Consider the following 10774-nt stretch of genomic DNA (forward strand, 5'->3'; position numbering starts at 1 on the left):
TTTTTAGGTTGATTGAATTTTATTTTCCCTGCCTGGAAAAGCTTATAGCGTATCCTAAACAATAAATACAGCAATAAAGTCTTCTTTCTTTAAAACGTGCATCCACCATCTGTGCTGGAAGGCCAAATGGCCGTTGAGCTGCTCTTGGACAGATCTGGTCTAAATAGTCTTGAGTTTCAAACTTTCTGAAAATATTTAATAGTTTTCCTTTTGTTTTTGTGATTCTTTCTTTAGCTGAATGGTTGAAAAAAAAAAGATCCATTTGAAAATTACTCCAAGAGAAACCCCAGATGTTGTAGATCAGAAGAATCTTAAATGAATACTAGATTTGTCTGACTGGCAGTAGTATAAAGATATCAATATAATGTATAGAGCTATCCTGTCAGCAGCAGCTGAGTCTTCATTTTCTGCTCCGAGTCCAGCTGGTTTCCAGTGCGGGTTGGGCTCTGCCCCTCGTTACTGATCCTGTTTGTGGTGTTCATTGACAACATCTGAACCTGGAGTCACTGAGAGGAGGGTCTCTGGTTGGGGAACCTCAGGGTCACATCTTTGTTTTTGCTGGCTGATTTGTTTCTGCTTGACATTTTCAGGCCACGACCCTGAAGAGATTTGCAGCCGGGATGAGAGTCAGCTCTCAATTTGACATCTCACTCCTCCACAACGGTGGACTGGACCTTTAAGGTCAGGGTCAGTGTTTGCCTCAGGCGAGGGACTTGGAGTATCTTTGTTGTCTTGTTTACGAGTGGCAGTGGGACAGATTGAGTCTGATGTGCAGCAAGGCTCCTCCAGTTTGTTGAGGTAAAGAAAGGGCTGAGACAAAAAGAAAAGCTTGATTTTCTTTTTGCCTGGTCATGACCAGAGGTTTGGTCGTCTCACCTCTGGTCATGACAACCAAACGAGATCGTGTAGGTTGGCTGGACTCACCCTGAGAGACACTTTGAGGAGGTCTGTCCTCTGCAACAGAGTTCACAAAACTAGTACTCAAGTAAAAGTATCGCTACGTCAACATATTTTCACTCAAACAACAGTTAAAAGTAGCTGCACTCGAGTAAGAGGAAAAGAGGCTACTTAGTACTGACTAGCTAATCATAACATCAACTTAATATTTAAAATTACATCTTTAAGTCAGATGTTATGTGGAAATTTTGGCAATTAAATAACATCGTTATAAAACAAGTGAAACATTTTTCCAAATCAATTTCTTTCGATGTAAATTTTGTGAAACTTTAATAAAAACTGCAAGTATGTAGATTTTTTTCATTAAAGCTTGTTCATTCAGTGAAGTTACTCAGTTGGTAGAATGTGTAGAAATTTCCAATTGACTGAACTCAAATAGCTGAGTACAAGCAGTAATGACTTCAATCTGATTCTGACAGCCATGTAACACATTTCATGCAAACAAACGAGTTGTTTACAGAAAATACAGGCAATAAATCTGTCCAACTAAAGCTGTTGGTGCCATTTAGTGGTTTAATGCAAAACAGAGAGAAGAAATGTAACAGATTTCATGACAGTAAATGATAAATATGTTTAAATGTCAGTCAGTTTAAACATATTATGTTAGAGAATAAAATTATTCTTCCTCTATTTCAACTCGGAGCATTTTATGTATTGCTTTATTTTCTCTGTGAATATTTAAAGCTGCAGGATGCATTTTGTGTACTTCCCCTCTAATAATCACATCAGAGTTGTTGTTGTTGTACACAGTGATGTGTGTGAGCAATAACAGCCTGTCTTGTTTATATGCCGTCTATCGAAATGTCCTCTGGGTTAAAAACTAATAAACAACATATATTTGAAAATGAGATCATCAGTGGAGTTAGTCGAGGGTCCCTTAAAAAGAATATTACTTTGTCTGATGCTGAAGGTGTTAGATTTTTCAAAAAGGGATTTTGAAACTTTTAAGATATTTAGCCAAAAAAACTAAATACTTTTAGGCTTCTAAAGGAAATACATTTTTAGATGTTTGCTTAAAAAGAAAACCACAATTTTTTCTTGTCTTTTGAATCATAGACAAACCATGATGCTGTTAGAAAATAACCCTCCAACATTTCCTTCCTTTGGCACAGTAGCATAAATAAATCTATGCACCCTAAATGAAGCGCACCTTACTCTACTTTCTGATCACTGCATTTTCTAGACCATAGAGCACACCTTACTATAAGCCGCATCTACAAAGTTTAAGAAACAAAACAAAACTGGAAACATACATATATAAGCCGAATGGTTCAAAGCATGGGAAAAAAGTAGTGGCTTATAGTCCGAACATTACGGTAATTCTGTTGCTATATTATCAACAGAATTCAACAGCCGCATATATTAATAAACTTTCAGTTGTTTCAACAAAACAAAAACACAACATTCACTTCACAAAACCAAATACCGTGCAACGAGGTTTAAGTACTTGAACCTCGTTGCACGACAAAAACACACTCAAGCTAAAAACAACACATCATGTTAGACTGAAGAGGCCAGAAAACAGCAGAACCGTCTGTCTGTTCTGTCCTTTGTCTTTGAATCTCAGCTTTTTATGGCTCAAAGGTAAATGTCCCCATCCTCATCGCATGTTGAAATTTAGACCAGGTGTTGCATCATGCAGAAGGTCTTTGTTAAACGTTCCTCTTGTGATTGCATTCATCTCTACCGTCTTTAGAAACGTACTTTAATCTTCACACACAGACTCTCCTGAGAGCAGCACAGAGACAGGAACTGAAGTCTCAGTGGACCTCAGTGGCTGCAAACAAAAAAAATCATATCTGAACCTTTTCTATCAGCTTAAATGTTTTTCTTTTTTTTTTTCTGATTCATATTTGTGTTATGTGCTTCAATGGGCCACAGTACCGAGCAGAGAAACCAGATTCAATCCAATCTAGGCTTAAAAAGGGATTATTAATCAGTAAGAAAGCCACTTGTTCAATCTCTGTTGGCTCATTAAATTGATTACGTGCACACCCGATCATTTGAAAGGTTAATTAGTGGATTATACTTTGCGTTATCAGTCCTAAGCTGCAGCATAAAGGGATAATAATAATTTTTATGATTTGAAACCATTGATTTATTTTAGTACACCGTTTTCTGGGTGATTAGTAATTAACCACTTGGTATCTAGCAGTGTTAGCATTTCCTCTTTTTATTTATTTCACTTTTTTTGTCACAAAGAAATTTATTAAAAACATTGAAGTTTCTATTCAAAAATACATTATTTAGCCCAAAGGAAATTTAAATGTCATAAAGCACACCAAGTATCTTCAGGAAGGATGTGCAGTAGCAGTCAGTGTTGCAGTGAACCCATCTGTTATTTGAACCTTTGAGATTCTAATTAGCTGCTCCCAGTTGTAAAGAAAACAGACACATGGTTGCCACGGTTACGCATCGTCACAGTTGTCCAAAAATTTTTTTTAAATGGTTTAAAAAACCAAATAAAAAACAAAGAATATTACTATATAAATCTAAAAACGTTTTAAAAGTGTCAGAAAAAACAACTTATTCCCTTTCGCTGCCACTTTTGTCTTTTGTCAGGTCCAAATAACGTCCCTACACAAATTTACTTTTAAATACAGCTTTATAAAGATCACAAGTGATTTTACATTCACAGTGAGAACTGAAGCTAACTGCATTCATGAAACGATGTACAGATGTATTCATGCATCTTGTTTTTTATGGCAATTTGGAGAGAATAATCTTTCATGTGCCCAAGCGACACAGATGGAGCAAAAGGAACGAGTCCAGAGGGACGGGAATGAAAGAATTAGGTTTAACCACTCTTAAAGTGCTTGTTTTTATATTCTCTCCTGTAAAATCTTCTTCCATATAGCTGCTGGAGTCTACATTCTTCATGCAGGTGAAATTTCAAACAGAGAATACATGCCGGTATTACATTAAACATTTGTATTGCTCACAATGTCTAAAAAAAAAAAATCCTACTATTTTCTTCCAGGAATGATCGAAGAAGACAAATAAATAATAACTAAACATGAGCTGCTGCAGTTTGTAATGTCGGTAAGTGGAGCTGAAAGACTTTACGACAGTCTTCTTGATTGGTTCCAGTAAGAGAGGTGGAGGTGACACCAGCGTAAACAGCTTTTTGTAGCGCCGTCCCTGTTCAACAGCTCTGATACCTGCGTCTGTTTGCTTCTTTGCAGCCTCTCAGCTGCCGGTGTTGACAGACTCTTTGATGCTGGATGTTGCTTTACAGATCTGCCTTTGTTGTCTGTGCTCTGCCGAGTTCTTGACAACAGCTGCAGGTGTTTGCCCATCTTCTTCTTGACTGAAAGGTAACGCTGGTAAACGGCAAAGCAAGTCTATTTGTACAGCACCGCTCATCCAGGCACTACAGGTGAGAGCAGTAAAGTGAGATTTGAAACAAATTAATAGGAAGTATTTTATCAAGCAAAAGGTTTCTGCTCTTTTCAGGTTTTCAGGGAGTTCAGAGGATAAGCTACCAGGTTGGCCTTGTTTTGTTTCTGCTTTTGTTCCATGACCTGATGGGTTTTAATGGTTTAAATGGTTTTAACTGGGATGGATTCAGACGTAACACCATGCAGTACCTTTTAGGCCGTGTTTAAAATCTTCCTTTTTACAAAGAGGGAGCGAGTGTTTTGTTTTGAAGTGTAACTAAACCCACTTTGGAAGTAAATAACTACGCCTCCAGACAAACTTTAGAAAAAGAGGGCGGAGCCAAAATACAGAGCAAAAGGCATTTCGAAATCCTATTAGTTTTATAATCTTGAGTTGGTCCAAAACAAAATGAAACATCTGTCTTTTCTTCATTAAGGTCTGATTTAAAGAATTTATGTATAAACAGTAAAACTGATGAAGTGGTCACAAAGGAATGAGAAGATGGAAAGGGGTCTGATACTCCAAGCTAAGCGGTTTGAGAATGAAGCCTTGGGGAACCACAAGTTCTGGCCAGTCAACTTAGATTCAAACCTGCTTAGCAGGAGGGCAGTGAAATAAATTATAAATCTTTCATTTCTTGTATTTTTATTGCAAGTTGACCAACACACAGTAAACAATCATAAAACCACAGATATGAAAACGCAATTAAAATACAATACGGTAAATATAGGAAGAAAAAAACAACGAACAAGCACACCCATAAAAATAAAAATAGGACTAAATTTCAAACTGATGTTAGTTTCGACATCATTATCATATTACAGAAATATTCTCTCTAGTTCAAAAGCATTGACCAAGATAAATCATCTGTATTTATCTCAAGAGGTCAAATGTGAAATCATGGATTGATATTGGCACAAACTCATATTCTTCCTTTGTTGAAAAGCACAGATCACATCCGAAATGCCAGCTGCTTTAAAATTTTTTGTCTCATTGCTCTTTGTTTTCTTTTATCAGTCGACACAACACTAGTTCATCTGCTGAGTTCAGAGCCTTATCAGGTCTAATTAGTTCGTATGTCACAGATAATTGGGTGAACAAACAACAGTTACACTAATTAATCTGGAAACAGTCAAGTGATGGATGGAAAATTAGTGAGAAAGCAGCCAAAGTAAAAAACAAAAAACAAAACATAACTTTCAAAGACCCCCAGAATATTTTCAGAACGATTGATTAAGACCAATATGAAAGATTTAAAGACTATTTATGGGTGATGATTCAAGACTCTTACAGAGCAGATTTATTATTCAGGTTATTCACCATGATATCATGCTGATACCAAACATCCAGAGTGTTTTCTTTGACAAAAGCAAATAAACATTATATCTCATTATGTCATCCCAGCTGACTTCCTTTTCAGTTCATTTAACACATTTCAGTAAAAAAAAATAAAAATAATAATAGGGTGCGTTTTTACTGTATTTCCTTTCACTCTAGTTAAAATGTCTAGTTATCCTTTTTTTTTCTCACCGTTCTGATTCTCACAGGAACGTGGTTGGAACCAAGCCAGTACCCCCCTCCAGAAAATCATGAGATGAACTGAAGCTGCAGCCGGTTTGGACCCTTCTGACCACTGGGTGGCGCCGCAGCTCCACAGCTTGTCAGAAAACCTCTGCTTGTTTGGAAACAAAGGAACCAGTGGATCTCCATGTCGAGGGTACAGCTTTTTTGATTTCTCAAATACCAGAAAGACAAAGCGGATTAGAGCCCATTTGGGGAAGTTTATTTGAGTGAACCTCTGTTATAATTGGTGAAATTAAGCTCCGTTTCACAGACGCTGAGCCGTAACACTCAATGAACTGAACTCAGCTCCTGCACCCGCTGTGAATAATGTAATTTCAATAAATATTCAGAAGGATTACTGTTTCTGAAATTTATGGTGTCAATCTTGACAGTAAATAGGAGGATATTTATGAAGAAATATAAATTAATAGCATTAAATGTGGCAGAGGGGAGAATATTTAGAGTTTACGGAGAGCTTCCGGTCTCCATAGGGGAACTTTTTATTTTGAAGAAACTGACATAAATCTATGCGGGAGAATATTTCCTTCACACCTGCAGGCCGGTTTTCCAAATCACGCCTGGACCTTTTTCACATTTTGTCACATTACCGTCACAAATTCTGTGTTTTTGTTGGGATCGACCAACACAAAGAGGTTTATAATCTGGAAGTGGAGGGAAAATACTAATTTAATCAAATCATGTTATACAAGCCAGACCGAAAACAGTAAGCAGGATGCATCTATTAGTCTGTTAATTATGAATGCTTAAAAACACAAAGTAAAGACAAAGAAGGATCTGAGAGAACAATTTAATTTCAATTCATATTTAAAATGATCAATTTTTTCAATGATTCTTCAGATGCTTCCACTTTGTTATGCCTCATAAAATCCAGAGCAGCTGACTGTCTTTAGAAGTCACTTAATTAAAAAATGGAACATGGACAAGAGGCGAGGAGAAACCCTCTGTCCAAAGAAAACCAGAGACAGGTGGCAGAAGCTGCTGCGGTGAGACAGGGGGAATAACCAGAGCTACAATGGAATGGCATTAAATGCTCACCACAGTTCATTTAAAATCGGAAGTAATTACTTTATTGCAAAGGGAAATTAAGCGTAACTCATGTATCCAAATATCTTTAAAGATAATTTATGTAAGGTGATGCTGTGAGCAGGAAGGATATCCAGTAGCAGTCAGTCTTGCAACAAATCTGAAGAAGCCTCTGACCAAAGACTGCCATGCTAACAGCTCAATATGGTTGCACAAACTGATGGCGCTTGCCAATAGCATCAGTTGTTGGCAAGCTCTGCTAATCCACCTCACTTGCTTTTGCTGCTTCTCTCTCAAGTTGCTGGTTAGAAATCCAGGCAGAGGGACGTTGAAGTTGGGGATTTGATCCCTGTTCACTGTGACTGATGGAAGAGATAATTTGAACTTCCTTCTCCTCTCTCTGCTCTTTATCCATGATGTCTAATGTACTTTTCAACTCCTCTGATATTTAGTCATAGTTCAGGTCTTGTTTGACCTTTTAAGATGCTAATCAGCTGCTCACAGTTGTGAAAGTAACACCTTGTTGCTCCGATTACTCATCATAACAAATGTCTAAAAGTGAGAGGAAAAATCCTTCCAAGTGCACAGCATCCAGAATAATTGTCCAAATATCCAACAACTCAATAAGAAAAAGACAAAGCTAACGTAAAAGAGCAACTCTAGCATTGTTCCATTCATCATTTCTAAAAAATTTCAAAAACCAGGGATTATTTTCCCTCTACTTCACAATTTAGCATTTTCTTCCTGTTGATCTACCACATTAAATATCATTAAAATGATCAAATTAGTGGTTATTGTGTGACAAAATGTGAAAAAGTTAAAGTGGCATAAATACTTTACTTCACAGCAGAAATAGCTCACCAAGCAGAGGATGAAGAAGGAGGCGGAGGAAGAAGGTTGGATGAAGAGCTGTAGTAGTTTAAGCTTCACACAGTCTGAGAGCCAGAAGAGAGAAGGATGAAGTGGAGGAATGAAGGAGTTAAAAAAAAAAAAGAAATACACAAGAAATGTGAAGTGAGATAACGAGTCATGCTTGGGTGCAGCTCAGAATAACCTTCTGATCTAAAAGGCATTTATCTCTTTAAATGGGTGTTTTGTGTGTGTGTGTGTGTGTGTCTTCCCATCCTCAGACTTATTCGTGGTTCTCCTCTCCCTTCCCCCCTCACTCCTCCTGCAGACCTCGTCTCTCTTTCTAATATTAGCCATAATGTGTTATGGTTGTGTCTCGCTCGCAGCAGCTCCACATCCCTTCTCTCTTTCACTCGTTTTACTCCCGTCTTTCTCGCCTCCCTTGCCTCTCCTTTTTCTTTCCCACGTTAGCTCTGTCGCCTCTCTCTCCCCGCCCGCTCTGCGGTTGGTGTTAGCTCCCCACCTCCCGTCTTTCATCCCCTCTATCTCTCACTCCTTCTGTTTTCTGGACACATTGTGTGCATGTGATCTCCTTCTTCACCTCCTCCCACTCTGCTTCTCCTTGTGTTGTTTGGTCCCAAATTCCACATAAAAAATCTCTCTCTCCTTTCCTTTTTTCCTTTTGGTTTTCTCTGTTTCTTTTGTACTCTCCTGCAGGAGTGCGTGCACCTTACAGACTGCCTCCCACCTATTTTAAACACTCATTCTTGTGTCTCGGAGTCTACAAGCCCTCCTCATTATATCTTTGCTCGTGCTCTATCTGAGGCCACGCATGCATGCACGTATGCACCCCCTAAATGTTCTCGTCCTCTTTCAGAAGAGTGTGCACACGCTTTGCAGACTCTCATCTCTTTATTCAAATGAGGCAAACTTAGACGTTATTGCAGCTCGCGCGCACAATCACACAAACCCGTGAGGGCCGCCTCAAATGAGAGCGGAGATATTTTCTAGCTTCTTTTCTGTGTTCCCATGTGAACCTCATTATTGTACCCAGGTAGGACATGAAAGAGGCGAGCAGACCCTGAAAAACAAGGAAGGGAAGGCTGGATGGGCTTCTCTCTACAGACAATCAGAAAGGCTTGCAGACAGACGGGCGCTCTGACTGACACAGATGTGCTGAAACAAACAAGACAAACCGATAATAGAGAGAGACGTTGGATTGAAACTAGTTTTTAATCCTCTATTTGAATACTGCGAGGTTTAGAGCGTGGTGCAGCCATATTATTGACGGATTTTTCAAACATGATTAAACATATTGAAGTAGAGCTGTGGAAAAAATACAAACACATCTAATTTGGCATCCGTTGAGATCAGTGTTGGGCATCGAAATGGTTTGATTCAGAGGAAGATCGTTTGAATATTGAATTATGAATTGAGTGGTGTGTTACAGGCAGTGCTAAGGCAGCCAACTGTAAGCCAGAAAAATTCAAAGGAGGCTGTATTAGGAGGCCTAATGGTTAGGTTGCTTTCAAACTACTGATTAGAGGAAGCTTCAAATCTGCAGACACAGTGGAGACGTAGCCATTGTTGCTACTTTTACACAGTTGTTCTTTCTCACTGTGAAATGACAAAATACTGATCTCACCTGAGGGAAATGAGGTCTGTATACCGTGCTCCAAATTATTATGCAAATTGGACTTAAGTGTCATAAAGATTAAATTTTTTGTTGCGCTATTAAATGGGTCTCAAACTCCAGCCCTCAGTCCTGCAACCTTTAGATGTGCCTCTGCTGCACCACACTTGAATAGAATAATTAGGTCATTAGCAAGGGGAGAAACTCATGGTGTGGTCACCATCCTCCTCTGACCTCTGACCTCACCCTATTGAGAACCTTTGGAGTTTCCTCTAATAGAAGATGTGGGGGTGAAATGCAGTTCATATCAAACCAGCAGCTCTGGGAAGTTATTCTGACATCCTGCAAAGAAATTCAAGCAGAAACTTTCCACAAACTCACAAGTTCAGTGGATCAAGAATTGTTCTGTGATACCAAAGAAGGTTCCTATGTTAACATGTAACTCTGTCTGTTAAGATGGTTTTGATTGAAACAGCTTTTGATTTTAGTGCAGTGACCACTAAATGCTGCACATTCAGAATGTTTAGAAAATTTGCTGTGCAGAATAATTTGAAACGGTGCATTTTGAGTTTTTTATTTTTGAAAAACGTACTGTTCTCATGGGGAGCTTTGCTCAGTAACCTTTGATTTATACTGTAATAGTTCATGATTATACTGACCATCATTTCCATTTTGCATTTAAGAAAATCTGAGAAAATATCACTTGCATAATAACTTGGAACACGGTTATTATTGTTGTTTCTTTTGTGACCTCCTGGATGATTCATTGATTCATCGTTGGAGCAGTTTTGGTACTCCAAAAAAATAAGAAAGAAAATGGCTCTTGTTCTTTGGAGTATCAATGGATTTAAGTTTCCAAAGCGTCTGATGTCAACAACTTTGTTTCTCATAGGACCTGGAGTTCGTTTAGATTGGTTAATGATGTGTTTATGAGATTGTTTAGCCTCTGACAGGTTGTTTTTAAAAGATTCCTCGAATATAAAGGTCAGACACTAATCAGACCTCGGTGTTGCTAATGAAATAACAACAAATAGTATCTCAGTTAATTAACAGTTTAACAGCAATTATTCACATAATTTAATATAATTTCAATTATACACATTTGAATAAAGGAAACTTGTTAATTTAAGGAGTAAGAATAAACAAAACCCTGAAGAGAAAATAAGGTATTTTTAATAAAACCTTTAAACACAGTTCAAGACCAATTTAACCCTTTTTTACTTTCTAACTTGGTTTTACTTTTATGTCAAACTCCAGTTATTTTAAATATGTTTTTATGATTTTTTTTAATGCTTTTATATTTAATGCTTTTATTTATGGCTCTACTCCAGTGACTTCTTGTCAGAG

This window comes from Gambusia affinis, linkage group LG18 (assembly GCF_019740435.1).
Source record: "Gambusia affinis linkage group LG18, SWU_Gaff_1.0, whole genome shotgun sequence".
In the NCBI taxonomy this organism is placed as follows: Eukaryota; Metazoa; Chordata; class Actinopteri; order Cyprinodontiformes; family Poeciliidae; genus Gambusia; species Gambusia affinis.